The 20,523-nt window shown below is 43.7% G+C and overlaps 1 protein-coding gene across 5 annotated transcripts in view; it reads right to left on the minus strand.

Annotated features, from left to right (window-relative positions):
• LOC144604351 (engulfment and cell motility protein 2) overlaps positions 1-20,523 on the minus strand; it is a 145,014-nt gene that overhangs the window by 98,268 nt on the left and 26,223 nt on the right. Inside the window, exon 1 of one of the 5 annotated variants that reach the window (XM_078418640.1) lies at positions 4,795-4,890. The exons of the other annotated variants lie outside the window; for them this stretch is intronic. The gene's annotated coding sequence lies outside the window, so the exon portion shown is untranslated. Of the gene's footprint in view, positions 1-4,794; positions 4,891-20,523 lie in introns of those variants that run through there. 5 annotated transcript variants of the gene reach the window in all.

Here is a 20,523-nt window from a genome sequence, read left to right on the forward strand (position 1 = left end):
TGGCACTGCCAAGGGATGCATTCATAAATAAACTAGTTTTATTTACTGCATTTCATCAAAATGCCCTGTATAGATAACAACAAATTCAGTATGTCTTACAAGCTCAGAACCAGGGCTATATTTTTCATCACCAGAATGCTATAGATCATGTTCCCTCCGCAACATCGATACAAAACTGTTAATGCATCTTAAATTGCAACAGATTTCACCATTGACGGATTGCATGAACAAGTGGGTTTTGTCCCGCTGATCTTGTGCAGGCCAATTACTAAACTTCACTCAATACATCAAAGATGCAGCCAAATGCTATTCCTAGGCAGGTGACTGATGACTTGGACATCTTTTAGATCATTCAAAGCCTCCTGGAAAAGTAGCACATCGTTGTTGAACTAAAACAGCCTCCAAAACAAAAATAGCTTACGACAAGACCTGGGCTTATTCAATCTTTGAATCAATGACCAATTGTCCAGTAGATTAAGACATATGGGATCCAAGACAAGCTAGATAATTGGATTCAAAAGTGGGTTGGCATTACGAGGCAGAAGACAGTGGTGGAGGGATGCTTTACTGTGACCAGTGGTGTACCGTAGGGATAGCTTCTGAGACCCTTGTTGTTAGTGATGCATATGAATGACAGACAAAAATGTTGTTCCTTTGGGAGGTCAATGAGTCAGAGTAGGGAAACAGGCCCTTCGGCCCAACTCTTCCATGCCAGTCAAAATGCCCCATCTAAGCTAGTCCCATTTGGCTGCATTTGTCCCATACTCCTGTAAACTTTTCCTATTCATATACTGTTGTGAAATTGCTGGGACTACTTTGTGTATCCAAGAACTACTTTGTATGGCTGTGTATATAAGTGATGGGTGTGATTGGGCGGTCACTCTGGATGCAGGTGGCCACGGAATAAACAGCCTGGAGTTAAGCTCCACCATGATAACATCTTAAACATGTGTACTCGTGGTCCTTCCAGAGTCACAACAAAGGTACAAGAAGTACCGGACCACGAAGTACAACATGGTGGCAGCGGCTTGGTGTTTCGCCTAGGGAGGGAATGAAGCATGCCCGAGCAGAAAAGGTTAAAAAGAAGAAGAAAAAAAAGCCCTGAAGGGAAACAAAACAAAAGAAAAGTTTCCAGCTCGGTACGGGACGTTTGGAGTGCATCCCGACAGGGCCAGTGTGAGTTGGTATAGTTACCTGCTCAGTAGTCGGCGCCGAGTTGCCGACGTGACGCTGCAAGCTGCTGAGGGCGGTGCGTGTAGGCCCACGTCGCGCCCCAGCACCTGTGTAGGCCCGAGATTAGAAGCCTGCGACTGCTTCGCGGGGGAGAGACCGGGAGACCCGACACACACACGGAGATGTGCGGTGACCGGGGAAGACCGGGAGACCCGACACACACGGAGATGTGCGGTGACCGGGGAAGACCGACACCCATGGAGGTGTGCGGCAACTGTAGGAGACCGGGAGACCCGGCACACACGGAGATGTGCGGTGACCGGGGAAGACCGACACCCATGGAGGTGTGCGGCGACCGGGAGAGCCCCGGAGGAGACCGACACCCACGGAGGTGTGCGGCGACCGGGAGACCCGACACCCACGGAGGTGTGCGGTGACCGGGAGACCCGACACCCACGGAGGTGCGCGGTGACCGGGGAAGACCGACACCCACAGAGGTGTGCGGCGACCGGTAAGACCGACACCCACGGAGGTGTGCGGCGACCGGGGGAGGCTGACACCCACGGAGGTGTGCGGCGACCGGGAGAGCCCTGGAGGAGACCGACACCCACGGAGGTGTGCGGCAACCGGGAGAGCCCCGGAGGAGACCGACACCCACGGAGATGTGCGGCGACCGGAGGGGGTCGGCGACCCGAGGGACCGACCACCCGCGGAGGTGCAGCGGCCAGTAAGGCCGAGGCACTGCGTACTTACCCAGGCGCGTCGACCATAGAGTCGGGAGGCCCTGGGCCCGAGGCAGCGGCAGCGCGTTCGAATTTGAGCGGCAACTGCCGGGAGCACCTGTGGGCGGAGCCGGGGAGCACCTGTGGGCGGGGCCAGCGGCAGCGCGTTCGAAAAGTTGAACGGCAGCTGCCGGGGAGCACTTGTGGGCGGGGCCAGCGCACCGCGATTACAGCAGTGCCAGCCCAGCAGTGAGAGCCCAGCAGTGCCAGCCCAGCAGTGAGAGCCCAGCAGTGCCAACCCAGCAGTGGGAGCCCAGCAGTGCCAGTTCAGCAGTGAGAGCCCAGCAGTGCCAACCCAGCAGTGGGAGCCCAGCAGTGCCAGTTCAGCAGTGAGAGCCCAGCAGTGCCAACCCAGCAGTGCCAGCCCAGCAGTGCCAGCCCAGCAGTGGGAGCCCAGCAATGACAACCCAGCAGTGGGAGCCCAGCAGTGCCAGCCCGTCAGTGGGAGCCCAGCAGTGCCAACCAGCAGTGGGAGCCCAGCAGTGGGAGCCCAGCAGTGCCAACCCAGCAGTGGGAGCCCAGCAGTGCCAGCCCAGCAGTGGGAGGCCAGCAGTGGCAGGCAAATCATGGTGGTGGAGCATCTAGAGCCGACACTACGTTTGATCTACACAGCACGTCTTCTTGAGGGGAAGATATGGAACAAAATGAATATTTTGTGTTTAATGACCTGTGTAGTGATCTGTGTACTGAAAGCTTAATGTATTATATTTGATGCTTTTGTATATATGTATATATCTGTGGAGTGACCACACGGAGTGAGTGACCGCACAGGGTGAGTGACCGCACGGAGTGAGTGACCGCACGGAGTGAGTGACCGCACGGAGTGAGTGACCGCACGGAGTGAGTGACCGCACAGGGTGAGTGACCGCACGGAGTGAGTGACCGCACGGAGTGAGTGACCGCACGGAGTGAGTGACCACACGGAGCGAGTGACCACACGGAGCGAGTGACCACACGGAGCGAGTGACCACACGGAGCGAGTGACCACACGGAGCGAGTGACCACACGGAGATGAGTGACCACCCGGCGTTGAGTGAAATTCCACAGAGGAGTGACCACCATGATGGCGAAAAAAGCAATTGTGTTTAATTGTGTTTAGTTGTGCTATTGGTTTTGTTTGCAAAAAGCAATGGTGTTTTGGTTTTGTTTGTTAAATATATTTTAGCCCTCGAATGGTAAAGAAAACAATTTTATATAAGACAAGGGGGATGTTGTAATATATAAGACAAGGGGGATGTTGTGATATTGCTGGGACTACTTTGTGTATCCAAGAACTACTTTGTATGGCTGTGTATATAAGTGATGGGTGTGATTAGGCGGTCACTCTGGATGCAGGTGGCCACGGAATAAACAGCCTGGAGTTGAGCTCCAGCAATGTAACCTTTTATACACGTGTACTTGTCGTCCTTCCAGAGTCACTAAAGGTACAACAGGTACCGGACCATGAAGTACAACATATACCTGTCCAAGTGTCTTTTAAATGATGTTGTAGTACTTGCCTCAACTACCTCCTTTGGCAGATAGACACAAAAGGCTGGAGTAACTCAGCGGGACAGGCAGCATCTCTCGAGAGGAATAGGTGACATTTCGGGTCGAGAACCATCCTCAGTCTGAAGAAGGATCTCGACCCGAAACGACACATATTCCTTCACTCCAAAGATGCTGCCTGTCCCGCTGAGTTACTCCAGCTTTTTGTGTCTATCTTTGGTTTAAACCAGCGTCTGCAATTCCTTCTTACACCTCCTCTGGCATCTCATTCCATAAACCCACAACTTTCAGAGTAAAAAGTTGCCCCTCAGGTTCCTGTTAAATCTTGCCCGTCTCACCTTAAACCTTTGTCCTCAGGTTCTTAATTCCCCTAATTGTGTAAAATACTCTGTACATTCACCCTATCAATTCTATGAGGAGAGAGTGGACAAATTTGGATTGTTTTTCTGGAGTGTCGAAGATTGAGGTGGACTTGATAAGGGCCTGTCCCACTTAAGTGATTTTAAGGCGACTGCCAACGACTAGGCTGTCGCCGAACGTTCGGCGGGGTGTCGCGGGCATGATCGTGAGGAGTCTTCAATGAATCGTAGTGGATCTCGGCGCCTCGCGGAAAAAAAATCCAGATAGAAATTTCTCGGCGACAGCTGGCTTGTCGCCAGGTATTGTAGCTTATTACAGGTGCTGACGCATGCTGTCCCCAGGTTTGCCAGGTTGTCACAGATCCATTTAGAAGCACATAATATTAAATTAAGAAAAGGCATTTGAAGATACCAGAAGATAGTTTTGTTTAACCAATTTATTTACCGTCAGACATTTGACGGGTAGATTGGAGGTGACAGTTTGACGATCAGGTAAGCATGGGAGTTTTGCGATGCTTCCGAAGACGGTGTAATCTCTCAGCCAGGTGCTAGTTTCACATAAAAGTTACTTGTATTGACCTGACTCGGCATTGTCGTGGTCATTGTCGTCGGGTAAAAGAAAATTTCGGCGATCTGCTACGACTTTGACAGTCGCCGGCAGTCGCCTTAAAAATCGCATAACTGGAACAGGCCCCATAGAAATATACAAAATTATGAGAAGCATAGAAAAGGTAGACAGATAACAACCTTTAACCCTGGCTGGAAATATCGTAGACGCGAGGGTATACTTCAAGGTCAGAGGTGAAAAGTTTAAAAGGAGATGTGCAGGACAAGGTTTTTTCTAATTTAGTGGTGGGTGCCTGGAACACATTGCCCGATGAGGCAATGAAAGCCGACACAATAAAGGCATTTAACAGGCATTTAGAGTGGTAATTGAATATGCAGGTAGTAGAAGGATGTGGATCACATACACGCAGAAGGGATTCACTTACTTTGGTATTATGTTTGGCACTGTACTGACCCACGTTCTATGTTCTCCTAATCCAGGAAAATTTGATTAGTGTAGATGGACAAAATGGGCTCATTTCTGTCTTGTACAACTCTTATGATGCATGGAGTCACCACTCCATCGTTGTTGACAGTCTTTGCATTGCCACAGAGCATAACAACTTGAGGTCAGACAGCACTTAATGAGTTGCCAGATTTCGATCTAAATGAACAGCACAAACTCAATTTTAGCAAAACCCATTTGTGAAACCAGGACAAACCACATACTTAAATGACATTTCAGGACGCCAAAGAGTCAAATATCAGTAACACCCCATGTTTTGAGGGGTAACATTAGCCCATCCTCAGTTAATACAGCACAGACCAAGTATCACAGCCATATCAACACCACTAAACCTTGCAAAATCCAAGTGGGAAAAACAACTAATCTTAGCACTTTTTACTTGTGACTGAATATGCCTCTGAAGAGGCTCAAGTCACAGTAAGAATATTGACACTGCCTTAAATGATACATGCAAGAATGTAACACGCTGCCAAAATACACATTGCTACACATTGTACACAGGCTACCTGTCATTAGCATCGGGAGGAGAAGCTGGTTCCAGTGACTGGCAACTCACCAGATGATCACCATCACAACATAGGCATTATTCAGCACACGTCTATTGAGTCTGTGCCGACCAGCGATTCCCACACATTAACACTATCCTACACACACTAGGGACAATTTATAACTTTTTTTTGCCAAAGCCAATTAACCTACAAACTTGTACGTCTTTGGAGTGTGGGAGGAAACCGAAGATCTCGGAGAAAATCCGTGCAGGTCACGGGGAGAACGTATAAACTCTGCAGACAGCACCTGCAGTCCGGATTGAACCCGGGTCTCTGGTGCTGTGGGGCAGCAACTCTACCGCCGTGCCACTATGCTACCCTCTCTCTCATTGACAAACAACTTTGAACACTGCCGAAGTCACTGGATTCAAATAATGAGCGAAACTAGGCCACAAGACTATTGAGTGGAACTGGCGAGGAATTACTTCCGTCGAAAGGTTCACACAGAGCTCCACCTATCAACATTAGGTGATGCAATTTCCCAATAAAATCCTTTGGCCACCACAAACCAACTACTTAATGAAGCCAAAGAAACAAAAGAAAACATCAAGTCTTTGAATATCCTGCAGCCTCTTACAAGCTTTGACAAAACCAACATCAGAAACAGTGGATGAGCCAGCAAGGCAATACAATATTGAGGTTTAACATTGGTGTTATCTTGCTATTACCGATTTACTGTTCCAGGTACATGCATAAACCACACACTTTGGTGTGCAACAGTCTTAATTTCCACCCAACCCACATCCTAAGCAGAAACTGCATTTGGGAAGTGGCTAACACGGGGCAGTCACTGTGTAGGAAGGAACTGCAGATGCTGGTTTACACTGAAGATAGAAACTCAGTGGGACAGGCAATATCTCTGGAGAGAATGGATGGGTGACATTGAGTCGAGACCCTTCTTCAGACCTGTCCCGCTGATTTACTCCAGCATTACAGTGCAGTCACTTATCTTCCACACTGTGCCTGAAAATCGAGCCTTTTCTTCAGAAGAGGAGAACGGCCCCCACAGAAAGGGGAAAGGCCCACTAACCAACATAGAGCACATGCCAAAGATGGCACCAGGATTTGATCAGAGGCCAGGTTTGGCAGTCGTAAAGACCTTGCCATTGCAGCAGGCCAGTTGGGAGGTGGATCAAGGGCAAGGTGGACAAGTCTCATGACAAGTACTTAGATTTGCTCAAGGGGGAGCAAGCACACACAAACCACACAGTTAAGTGCAAAGTGTTTAATGTACAAACTGTTCATTGTTTAATTGTTTAACTTTATTAGCACTGATTCACCACAAAATAAGGCCAAGATTTAAAGAGACCAAGTCTCCAAGACGAGGAAGCAGTGGAGAAAGTTAACATGAACATGAGTAGACTGTTCAGGCCTTTGGTCTTAGTTTGCCACAACTTTCCTGCATTAATCCAATTTAGTGCCAGAATTTCAAACCTACAGACAGGATAGATGGCTAAAAAAACACAGGAAATAAAAACGGGAATAGACCAGTGTTTTGAACCCATTCTGCAATTGCAGGTTAGGTTAATTCTGATCACGTGTACTGAGGTACAGTGAAAAGTGTTATTTTGCATGCCATATAATCAAATCAGATATTATACATGAATACAATCAATCCAAACTCAAGTACAATAGGCAGAGCAAAAGAAAAGCCAAGTTCAGAATATAGTTCTCAGCATTATATTTCGCTAGTTCCAGAGACAAAGTCCAATGTTCATAATGAGGTAGAGGGGAAATCAGACTGTACCCCAAATTAAGGAAGGATCGCTCAGTAGCCTGGAAACAGAGGGGAAGAAGCTATTCCCGAGCCTGGTGGTGTGTGCTTTCAATCTTCTGCATCTTCTGCCCAACAGGACATGGGAGAAGTAATGGCCGGGATATGAAAGGCGTTTGTTTATGTTGGCTGCTCTCCCGAGCCAGCATGAAGTGTGGATGGAGTCAATGGTGGGGAGCCTGGTCTGTGAGATGGATTGGGTTATATCCACAACAATATGGCGACTGATCCAATTTTCTTGTTCACTTTTCCCAGAACATTTTCTATCTGATGAATATATTATATAACTTGTATCTTCTTATGAGACAGGAACCCATTTGGGACATCAAGTCTATGCCATCTGTGGAACATCATATTTCACTTGGGCATCTTACAACCCAGTGGTATAAACATTGATTTATCTCATTTCTGCTTGCTTCCCCCCCCCCCCCCCCCCCCCTTCTTCCCCCACCCTAGTTGTCCTACAAGTTCCACTGTTCGCACCCTTGTATCCCTTCATGATAAGCTCTTCCCCAGCCAACAATGTGCCATCATGTGCTCCACCCTTCTTTGGTCATCTGTTGCCAGCCCTTTTCTTATCTCCAGTTTCCTCCCATCTACTTTCAGTCTGAAGGAGGGTCCCGACCCAAAACATCACCCATCCTTTTCTCCAGAAATGCTGGCTGACCCGCTGAGTTAGTCCAGCACCTTGTGTCTATCCACCAGTGATGATTTACATTAGGCAATACCCCATGAACTGGCAAGTCTTTGAGATATGGGAAGAAACTGCAGCAACCAGGGAAACCCACACGGCTGCAGTGTATGGACCTTCCAACACCACATATGAGGTTAGGCCTGATATCTGGTTACTGGAGCAGGCAGCAACTCAAAACTGCTGCACCACTCTGTTACACAAAATCCATCCATCTCACTGTTGAATAAATTCAAAGATTTTGTCTCCACTGATTCTGGGGCAAGGAATACCAAAGACTTGCAATCCATTGCAATAAACTCTTCCTCGTCTCAGAGGCGTAAATGGTCGCCCCTTTACTCTAAAGCAACCCCTTCTGGTCCATGAGAAAAAGCATCCTCCAAGCATTTCTCCTGTCCACCACCACCACCCCCCCCCCCCCCCCCCCCCATAAGAATCTTACATTTCAATAGTCACCTGTGAAGTTTTTGAAATGGACAGTTCTTATTTACTGACACATTCGGCTTAAGAACACCTCATTTCCATTTGTATCAAAGCACATTTTGGTCAGAGAGAAAAATAAAATCAGTGTCTGTGTGCGTGCATTTTACACTAAAAATACAAACAAACAATGAAGCGGATAAGCAAGCCCAGTAGGAGTACTTTTCTGATTGAGTTAGACTGCCATTACCTTGGCAACCTCACAAACTCATTACTTCCACTGTGAAAGAACAAATTCTTGGCATACTAGCAGCCACTGAGAGGAGAGTGATTAAAAGGAATAAATTTAATCCAAGGCCATACAAACAGATAGCTTTATACATCAGTGCAAGTCAAATTAAAAGCTACACTGCAGAGATGTGGTGGAGGATATATTGATAGCTTTAGTAACTCTTTCTCTGCCCAACACACCGCTCTGGTTGGGTTAGTACATTGGACTGGTAAAGGGGAGCAACCCGACAAGGTCAGCCCACACCGTGTCCAGATTGCTGCACACTTGGCAAAATTTGGGCATCTGACCAGGTCGCAAGCAAGGCCTGCACAGGAAAACAATTTACTTCACCTGTTTTTTCCTTCTAAAGCCCACAATAACTGCTCTTGGCAACCACACACATGCTTCTATTTACCAATCACAGAAACCCATGTGATCTTTCAAAACAAAGTTTAGTTAATTTTAGATATACAACACAGACAAAGACCCTTCGGGCCACCGAGTCCACGCCGACCAGCGACCCCTTCCAACACTAGCACTATCCTTCCGACACACTAGGGACAATTACCAAGTCAGTTAGTCTACAAACCTGTACATCTTTGGAGAGTGGAAGGAAACCAGAGCACCCGGGAAAAACCCACGCAGGTCACGGGGTGAACATACAAACTCCATACAGACAGCACCCATAATCAGAATCGAACCGGGTCTCTGGCTCTCTGAGGCAGCAATTCCACTGCTGCGCCACCGTGCCGAAGATGTGGAAGAGCACAATATTGTAAGACAACCAAACCTCACTGTGCATCATCCAACAGCTTCCACCAGTCATACAGAAACAAGAGTGGATGGTCATGTTGACCCGTATTTTTTAAAAATAGCAGCAAAACAAGATGCTGTGTTGTGTCCAAGTCCAGTACAACATAACTCATTCCTTCAGGATAATCCCTTTTATCTATTGCAAAAATTAATCGCAAGGCTTAACTATTGAAAAAATAGATTAAAAACTAACTTGTACATAAATCATGAACGAGCAACTCAAATTGTGGATTATTCTGGGACTGACCACCAGGCAGAAACAAAAATGTAAAAGAAGTGAGGTAGTTCTAGTTTAAAAAAAGGGTAGAAATTAGTGAATTAACAAGAAATTATCTTGTCTCACCAAGTAGCCAAGTTTGGGTGGAGATGAGAAATAGCTGGGGAAAGAAATCAGTGGTGCTATGCCACGCCAACAGTAGGACAAGTTATAAATCAAGAAATAATTGTAAGAAAAGTAATGCAATGATTAGAAAGTAATCTCATGGATGAATTCACATTGTTCTCAGAAACTGCTGAATACAACAAGATGTGAAACTAAGCAAGGACCAATAAATTGTAGACTTGATCATATATAATGAAGCATCAAAACTGATGATCTCAGAGTGAAGGATGCCCTGGGGAAGAATAATAACAATATGGCAGAATCTCCCATCTGGCTTGAGTCAGAAATAAAAGCAATTGCAGAGATGGCAAAGAAATTGATAAAATAGATTAAAAAGGTGGAATGCAGACATTTAAGGAAATATTCCATAACCATAGATTCCATTTGAACATAGACGCAACAGGTCAAATACATAATTAATTGAAAGAGAACACGTACAATGAAAGACAGGAAAACATTTCAAAACTAAGAGTGACTAAAAGATAAAGATAAGAGAAAAATATGGATTATGCGAGTCAACTATTAAGACACACAAAAACAGACAGTGACTGTTCCCACAAGTATATAAAAAGAGTGACTAAAGTAAACATTCATTCCTTGGAGGCTGAAACAGGGATTAATATGGGAAATCAGGAAATGGCAGACTTTCAAATATTTTGATTTTCTCTTGATGATAAAAGCATCCAAATATGGGCAGAAAATCTGGGAGCAAAATGGAGAGAGGAACTTTCTATCAGAGAAAAGCCCCAAGCAAACTAATTGAACTATAGGCTGACATTAGCTGGATTACATAGGTGACATGGGTAATAGATGCATTGGTTATAATAATCCAACATTTTTCTGTTCTGGAAATGTCCCAATAAACTGCGAAACAACAAATCTAACCCCACTATAAGAAAGTAAAGAGATAGAGAGCCAGGAACATTAGGCCTTACATCTGTCATTGAGAAAATACTGGAATTTATTATTAAGGAAGCATCAGCAAAACATTTAGAAAATCATAATAAAACCACAGGTAGACACAATATGCTGGAGTAACTCAGCGGGACAGGCAGCATCAATGGAGAGAAGGAGTGGGTGACGTTTCGGGTCGAGACCCTTCTTCAGACTGATGCCAGGGGAGTGGGCGGGACAGAGATAGAATGTAGTCAGAGATAGTAAGACTGGTGGGAGAACTGGGAAGGGGGAGGGGATGGAGAGAGAGGGAAAGCAAGGGCTATTTGAGGTTAGAGATCAATGTTCATACCGCTGGGGTGTAAGCTACCCAAGCGAAATATGAGGTGCTGTTCCTCCAATTTGCACTGAGCCTCACTCTGACAATGGAGAAGGCCCAGGACAGAAAGGTCAGATTGGGAATGGGAGGGGGAGTTAAAGTGCTGAGCAGCCGGGAGATCTGGTAGGTTCAGGTGGACTGAGCGGAGGTGTTCAGCGAAATGATCACCGAGCCTGGAACAGCGGATACAGTAGATGAGGTTGGAGAAGGTGCAAGTGAACCTCTGCTTCACCTGGAAAGACTGTCGGGGTCCTTAGATGGAGTAGAGGGGGGAGGTAAAGTTACAGGTGTTGCATCTCCTGTGGTTGCAGGGGAATGTACCTGGGGAGGAGGTGGTTTATGTGGAAAGGGACGAGTTGACCAGGGAGTTGAAGAGACGAAGAGCGTGTGAGGTAGCTTGGACATAGGTAGGGTGAGATTGGACCAGTGGGGATAGGATGGAGTCGAGAAATTAATTTGGTGGGACATGAACAAGCAGAAACAATGGGTCTGCCAGGACAGTTCTGTTTGTGGATTTTGGGGAGAAGGTAAAAATTGTCCCTAGTGGGTGTAGGATAGTGTTAATGTATGGGGATCACTGGGCGGCACGGACTTGGTGGGCCGAAAAGGCCTGTTTCCGGCTGTATATATATGATATGATATGATATGATAAAATCGGGCCATGCGGGGCTGGGGAATGATAAGGTCGGAAGCTTTAAAGGGCAGAGAACCGGAAGTAATGAAATCAGAAATGGTGTGTGATAATAAGGTCTAGTGCTCGTCAGTGAGGTCATGGTCCAAGGATAAGTAGGAGGTTACAATAAGTAAGGATTCGGGGGGGGGGGGGGGAGGAAGAGGTTAGAGTAAATATTCTTTCCAACACATAATAAAACCATGTTGACTCTAATTCTGTGGAAGGAAAACAGCTTTTGACAATTTTAAAATATATATATTTGAGAACATAACAGAGCTGTAGATATTCTGCATTTATTTCATTCAACAAGGTGTCATGGAGTAATAAAAATGAACTGTAGTGCTGTTTTAACCCAAAGATTGACAAAATGCTGGAGTAACTCAGCGGGTCAGCCAGCATCTTTGGAGAAAATGGATAAGTCTTGAAGTTTGCTGAGCATACCAAAGTAGGTGGGAAAGCAAGTTGTGAAGGTGTCAATGAGGCTGCAAGCAGACAGTCGGCGATGGTGGGGAAAAACTGGCAAAAGCTGTACAACGAGAGGAGGACAGAAGGCAAGGAAGAATTTCTTTGATGGCTGTAAATCTTTGGAATTCTCTCTACTGTGCTGAATATTTAAGTGACATTGAACAATAAGAAAGCCAAGGATTGTTGGGAAAGGAACAATGAGAATTGGGTGAGAGAATGGGCAGGAGGGCATGATTGAAGCCAAGATTAAACAACCATGATGTTAAAAAATGGCAGAGCAGACTTGATGGGTTACATGGACTGGTCCAGTATATTAGACAGTGGATACAAATGAGACTACAGTGTATTCAAATTGTGAGATTTACTTGCTCTTATATTTAATGCATTAAACAAAGGGTATACGACCTCCCTTTTTATCAAAGAGTAGGAGAGCTTACAGTAATCTATGGAAGCAAAAGGTGTACATTGACATCTTGGTTCAAGACCCTGCATCATGACTAAAGGGAATGCATAGAGATTGGTAGGTGAAAGAAACACCATTTGGCATGTGGCATCTTTTTTTAAAATACATAACAATTTCTATGTACGTAATGCAAAGTAAAATACTTGAAGATGCTCCATCTGATACATAAAGAATTAAAGTCAGATCATTAATGTTAGGTTAAAGGGCTAGATTTGGAAGACCATCTTAAAAGATAAAGATACAGAGATGTATAGGGAAACAGAATTCCAAAACGTAGGGCCAAGGTAATTTTAAAAAACAATTGTCGGTCGTACAGCAATATTGAGGTGCACCAAAGGCCTGAACTGTGGGGCACAAATTCATAAAAATTAAAAGATATGGAAGGATAAAGCCATTTATATAATAAAATTTCCAGTCTAAGTTGGCAGTAGATTGGATCAAGATCTCTGATAATACCACACTACCAAGAAAGGTTTAAAGGGATATGTGCCAAACATGGGCAGGTGGATCTAGTGTAGATTGAGCAGCTTCGTCTACATGGGCAAGTTGGGCCAAATTGCCCATTTCTGTGTTCTATGACTCGATGAACACCACAATGAGTCAATGACAGAAGAATAGCCTTTTTCATATCTTGGAATGAAGCCGAGACATGTAGTTGTGCCCCCAGGGGGCGCCACACGATGGCTGCCTCGCCAACGGTCTGTCTTCGTCTTTTTCATTTGTGTTTTTAGTTTGTTGTAAAATGTATGTTTTAGCCGATCTTTAGTTTTTGTATTTGTGGGGGGCGGTGGGGGAAACTTTTTTTCTCAGTTTCCTCGACTTTTTCCGTGTCGTATCTCCGTCCGCACTGTGGCCTAACATCGTGGAGTTGGCGGCCTCATGTTTGGGACTTCTAGAGCTCCAAAACCGCGGAGCCTGCGGACTTTAACATCTTGGAGCGGGCGATCCCTTTACCACGGGTCGGCCTTTGGTGCTCCAACCTGTGGTCGCTGTAACATCGCGAAGCTCGTGGTCCCTGGTTAGGGACTGATTTCGGGAACTCCAAGCCGCAAAATTTTGTCCGTTTCGATGCGGGAGCTTAGACCACCCCGACGTGGGAGCTCGATTGTCGGCTGCGGATGGTTCGATTCCCCGACCGTGGGAGGAAAGAAGATAAGACTTTATTGCCTTCCATCATTGTGGGGAATGTGGAGGAGCCACTGTGGTGGATGTTTATGTCAAATTTTTATGTAGCTGTGTATCTTGTTGCTTTTTTTGGTATGACTGTATGGCAAACCAAATTCCTCGCATGTTGCAAAACATACTTGGCTAACAAATTATGATTATGATTAGTTTTAACATGTCCAATTCCGAAATTCATTTGCTCATGGCTGCCTGCCTAATAAACTCAATTTAATTATTTACTCTGCCAAGGATAAGGTTCCAATTTTCAATTTCCAAGCACATTGCTTCATGTCCAAAGCACCAGGTTCCATTTTGGACAATTTGAAACCACTGTTCAAGCTTTTTGTGCACCCCAATATTTATTGACAACTTGTGCAATCTTACTGTGCCCTTATATTGAGGATATGACATGCCATACTTTGTAAGGTAGAATTAGAAATCAGGACGATAAGTGATATTTGACTATCAAATTTCCTGACAAATGTTTTTGTTTGAAGTTTTGCCGTCAAAGTGGAGATATTAATCCAGAAGTCAAAGCTCCTCCCCCTTACCATCTCCATCACCTCCACTGCCACAAACAATATCACAAGGTTAGACGTAGAGTGAAGCTCCTTCCACCCTATTCAACAATGCTTTTCAGGACTAACCTCACAGTATCTCCTTTTGCATTTTTACCACTTGTAGGCCTCCTCCTAATCAAATCTGCCATCTTCTGCTGAAAGGATAATGATAATTTGTCCACAGAAGGTTTCAAGCCACCTAGAACTGAAATGATTGTGCAGGAATTCTACCCCTAGTAAAGAAGGCTTTCACTTCACTAGGCTATATATTATTTTAGATTAATAGCAGAATCAAACCAAGTCCTAGATTGCATCATTTCCTTAAAAATTGCAGAGTGGACATTAAACAAACCTGAATGTAGGATTACCACAAAAAAAACACTTGTGCTTTTCAAGATTATAAAATAATATCCTGATCTCTTAAATTTACACTGTTTTGGCCCTTGAACATTAAAAAAAAACCTCTACATTACCTAAAGCTGTAACACTATATTCCACTGCCTGTCCCGCTGAGGTACTTACTCCAGCATTTATTGTCTACCTTCAATTTAAACCAGCATCTGCAGTTCTTTCCTACACTGTATTCCACACTCTGTTTCCTTTCTCTTTTTGCATTACCTTTGTACTCATGCACATAATTGTTTGGTGCACTGCATTGTTTGTTTGTTTTTATCTATTGAACTTCCTTTTGTTGTTTATTATAGTGCCAACTGAGCATCATGTTTAACTGCTTGAATAAATGGAGCGCGTGGGCCGACCAGTGCTTGGAGTTTGAATAATGGCGCCAAGCTTATGGCGCCCACATGTGCAATATATGCAAAATGGAATTCACTGTGCAGTTGCACATGGGACAAGTAAAGCACTATTAAACCATCTGTTGTGCTGCTGCAAGTAAGAATTTAATTGCTCTATTTTGGGACATATGACAATAAAACACTCTCGACTCTCTCTTGGCTCGTGATGTATCTCGGTACACGTGACAATAATGAACCAATATGACTCAATGGGATGGCAAGAGGGAAATGGTTAAAAGAAAATTGTCATGATTTTGTCTCTAGGAAACAAGATCAGACCCATCCACATTTCCATCCCCACCCCCTCACCCCAATCCAGCGGCTTTTCAACAGGCTGCTGGCATTCAGTGTCATCCATGCCCAGAGCTGGTGCAGTCACATGCCTCGTCATGTTTCTATGGTGACCAGATGAGCAAGCAGCTCGTTTCCAGACTGTTGACGTCATGTTTGGCTGGTCTGAGACATCATCCTTTTCAATTTCAATCCTCTTCCTCTCCCCCCCATTGATGGCATCACAGCCTCCACTCAACATGGCTCATATTTGTACCAGAGCCAACATGGTTCTGATGAAACGCAGTTCCTTTTTCCATGGATATTGCCTGATCTGCTGAGGATTTTCACAATTCTCCATTTTCATTAGCAACCTCCCTTCTGTCACATTACACAGTATACAAAGCCAGTGAGCAAGTCCTCCACCAGCCTATTCCCCAAAGTAACTCCGTTTGCAAGTATATTAGTATTACTAAATTCTTAGACAACTGCAAACTGATGTCAGGGACAAAGCTTATAAGGGACAATTGGAAGTTGTGTCAACTATTTTGAATTGAAGAATGAATGGAGCAGCAGATTTGAAAGAGGTTCTTAGGAGGACCATGTGATGAATTCGGATTAGATCAATGTTGTCTTTTCACCTCTAGATTCTATCAGCTCACTCAGATAACTAAAGTGTTCATGTACTAATGTTAAGTTGATAGCCCATAGATTTATCATAATATGCATATTAAAATGGAACTTTAAAAAAAGGTTCAAAACACTGCAGGTCAGGCATCTGGGGAAAGAGGAACAAAGTTAACATTTCATGTCACACAGTTCATCAGAATGACAGAAGCTACCCAATTGTAAGTTCTAGCACTTGTTTTCATGTAGGGATTTCCAGTATCTGCGGTATTTTTGAAAAGAATTGTCATTTAAAATGGAACGCCCATCAGATATTGCAGGGAGAGGGGAGGTAGGAGGGGAGAGAAATTATAAAGCCTTCACATCCAGCACAGTTGGAGGTGCTTGGTGGATACAGGGCAGAGAAAGGAGGGGACATGTGGTCATGCTGGCTCTTTATCCAATCAGCACCATTCTCCTGCACTGCACCATAGCACTGCAGTTATCTCCTTTTCACGTAAATATCCTATTTTCTTTTAGAAGTTATTAAATCATTTCATTCTATTCCCGCACACCCTTTCTCCCAGCCTCTCCTCAGGGGAGTTTTCCAGATTCTGCTGCGTGGATCTTTCGGTAATCATTTGAAATCTATTTCTCTAGTTATCATCTTTTCAGCTCGTAATAACAGCTAGTCTTAGCAATATTTACAGTTACTACATTTTTTAAACTCTAGCTGGTATTGCAATCTTATCGTGTCTAAAAGTCAAAGCAATTGTGATGGAACCATAGCTTGAGCTTTACTATGTACTCTGACATAATAAAGCTCAATAAATTATAAAGACATAAATTAAAACCTAGAGCAATCGAGATTTGCTGGTGCTTGCGTTTGGTCACAACATGAATTAAGTCATGTATCAGTTCAGTTGGTTTTGTTCAAGTTTTCACTGTCATTGGTGTTAACTTTCAGTTTTGATGCCTCAAATAGGATCCTATTCACTTCCCAAACGGGAACTGAATGACCCTGAAGTGTTTCCCTAATGGAGTAAAGAGTTCTGTTTCTTGCTCCTTTTTACCTCTCGCACCAAGAGGCAACTGCGGTGGTCTTCCAAAAAGAGATGCCGCATTACACTCTAATCTCCAAAAATTGTACTTTTAAACATAGTACTCATAATTACACAGTACTCAGTAGAGTACTGTGGTCAATATATGAAAGCAAAAGCTCTTTCAGAAAGGTGAAAAGCAAAAATAAAGTTGCTCAAAATCTGAAAATAAAAAATCAGAAAATGCAAGGAGCGCTCAGCCGATCAGGCTGTATTTATGGAGAGTGAAACAGAATTAACATTTCAGGTCAACATTAAATGTCTTTCCACAGATGCCGCCAGACTTGCTGAGTGTTTCCTACATTTTCTATTTCAATTACTTTCATAAAGGTGCTCCGGAAATACAAATAACACTGTCGTCCTTTGCAATGAAGGAACTCATTCACCTCTCCCTTGTAATTGATCAGAGGGAAGAAGGGCGGTTTCATTTATCACGTATTTCAATCAATCCAACAACCCCTTGCCTTTATGATGATGCCAGGAAAAGATGTTTATGATATCTTGCAACATAGATGTGGGGTACCCAAAAAAGAGGAAGTAGAAAAATTGCTTTTACTCTACATTTTGGGAAATTCCAATTGAAGATTAGTGCAAATAACCGTCAACTTTAAGCTTTATACATGCTAAGGATAGAATAAGAAAATAACTGCAGATGCTGGTACAAATCGAAGGTATTTATTCACAAAATGCTGGAGTAACTCAGCAGGTCAGGCAGCATCTCGGGAGAGAAGGAATGGGTGATGTTTCGGGTCGAGACCCTTCTTCAGTCTGGTGACGGTGGCGCAGCGGTAGAGTTGCTGCTTTACAGCGAATGCAGCGCCGGAGACTCAGGTTCGATCCTGACTACGGGTGCTGCACTGTAAGGAGTTTGTACGTTCTCCCCGTGACCTGCGTGGGTTTTCTCCGAGATCTTCGGTTTCCTCCCACACTCCAAAGACGTACAGGTATGTAGGTTAATTGGCTGGGTAAATGTAAAAATTGTCCCTAGTGGGTGTAGGATAGTGTTAATGTACGGGGATCACTGGGCGGCACGGACTTGGAGGGCCGAAAAGGCCTGTTTCCGGCTGTATATATATGATATGATATGATAATATTATTTCCATTTAAGGAAGATAACAATGGGTGCTTAAATTTAAAAAAATGAAGTGAAATTGCCATAATATAATTATCCTTCAATGTTAAATATAACAGTACACTGAAATCCCAGTCATTTAATTTAGAGATACAGCGTGCAAACAGGCCCTTTGGGCCACCGGGTCCGCACCAACCAGCAGTCACCCTGTAAACTAGCACCAGTACTACACACTCGGCACACAGCCAACTGAACTTGGCTTCAGTTCAAGCCAACTGAACTACAAACCTGCACTTCTTTGGAGCGTGGGAGGAAACCGGAGCACGCAGAAAAAACCCATGGAGTTTTCACATGTGGAATGTACAAACTCATACAGACAACACCCATAGTCAGGATCAAACCCAGGTCGCTGGCACTGTAGGGTAGCAACTCTGCCACTGCACCGTCTTGGCACAGTAGCAAATTGACAATCACAAAAGGTGATCCTGGACTAAAGAGGTCAAAGATGCTTTACATGACTAAAGAACCACAGTAATGCAAGTCTGGTGCATTAATCAATTAGATTACAGCTGATCCTAACACTAATTCTATTTTTCTTCCATTTTTGCCATATCTATAACACAGTGGGCAACTGCCAACCCCAGCACTCTCAGTATTGATGGTTTCACTTTACCATTATTCAGTGTTTCAGGCCAGGAGAGCTCCAGATTTCTACTATCTTTTGAGTAATAATAATAATAATAATAATAATGCATTACATTTATATAGCGCTTTTCATATACTCAAAGACGCTTTACAGGGATTTAGAGAACATAGGGAAGTGAATAAATAGATAAATAAGTAAACGAACAGAGAAAGGAGACAGAAGGTGAGGTGACCTTCAGTGGTTGAAGGCAGTACTGAACAGGTGAGACTTCAGTGATGTTTTGAATGTGGTGAGTGTGGAGGAGTCTCTGACGGTTTGGGGTAGAGCTTCTTTAATATCACTCCTGAATAGCCTATTTTTACTTTTAATAAACCCTCTATTTCTGGATTCCCATAGTGAACACAAATTAATTTCCCTAAATAATATTTTAATTTTGAACAAAGCAATCAAATCATCCCCCATCTTCTACCTTCAAGGGAATACAAGACACAATTATTCAATCATTCCCATCTTTTCAACTTCTTAATCCTGGAATCTTTATGGAGAATCTAAGATGAACAATTTAATATGATTAGATTAAATTAATAGACTGTATCAATATAATGAATGAGCACAATGTGCAATCAACGTGTCAGACTATTTCACGGCGAAAGTCTCTTTGACTAAAAAATAAGGATGCAATTCAAAACAAACTTCCCATCCCTCATAACTGCAAATGATCAAAGCCAGACCACAACGCAGTTGGGTTTACTAGCATTGTTTAAATCCGGACACTTCCAATGCAGAAATGAGTTGCGATAGTTTTAAATGTGCTGAATTGCAGCATTTCCTACAATCTCAGCAACATTCTGAGAATATTTCAGACTCCATTTCTTACCAACTCAGTAGATTTTAGCATAACCCTTCCTCGCCACTTCTGTTTTCATCTGCAATGCTGATTCCAAGGTCATTACTTTCACATTCACATTGCAGATCAAGTGGATACTGTATCATTCTACGACCCTACAAGGTTAGATTTTCATCCCTTTGATGCAATGCCCAGGAAGAGTTGCTTAGTCAATGACAACAGTTCATTGCATTTATAGAGAACCTATTGCTGAGTAACATATCATAGGTTCTTCAGAGAAGAACAATCAGACCAATGAAAAGCAGCTACAAGTCAGAAAAAGATTGCAGTTTGACCCGTGACACTTTGAATGCAAGACGAAGACGAGGAAAAAGGCCCTTCTTCTGGTCACGAAACAGTTACTGAAATCAAACTCAACACTGGAAATAAAAAGCAAATTGACAATGATCAGTGTCATTCTTTAATCTGATGAAGGGAGCTCATCCTAAGGGACATGACCAGATACAGATTGGACTATTTTTAAATACTACCAATCAGCACCTATTTAGATAACCTAATAATTGTTTTAAATACATTAGCAATATCACAAAAACACATAATTAAATTATCTAATCTCGATGTTTACAGATATTCAAACTGATTCCATTGGCATGCTACTTGTGCATTGTCTTGAAATAATGATTCACTTAAGATAGATTTATAGTGTATTTCACATCAATGCAACAGCCCAAAGCACTTTACAGTGAATGAAGTGCAGTCACTATTACACTGTAGGAAAAATAAATTAATTTGCATATATTAAAGTCCCACAAATAGT

This window comes from Rhinoraja longicauda, chromosome 22, assembly GCF_053455715.1.
Source record: "Rhinoraja longicauda isolate Sanriku21f chromosome 22, sRhiLon1.1, whole genome shotgun sequence".
In the NCBI taxonomy this organism is placed as follows: Eukaryota; Metazoa; Chordata; class Chondrichthyes; order Rajiformes; family Arhynchobatidae; genus Rhinoraja; species Rhinoraja longicauda.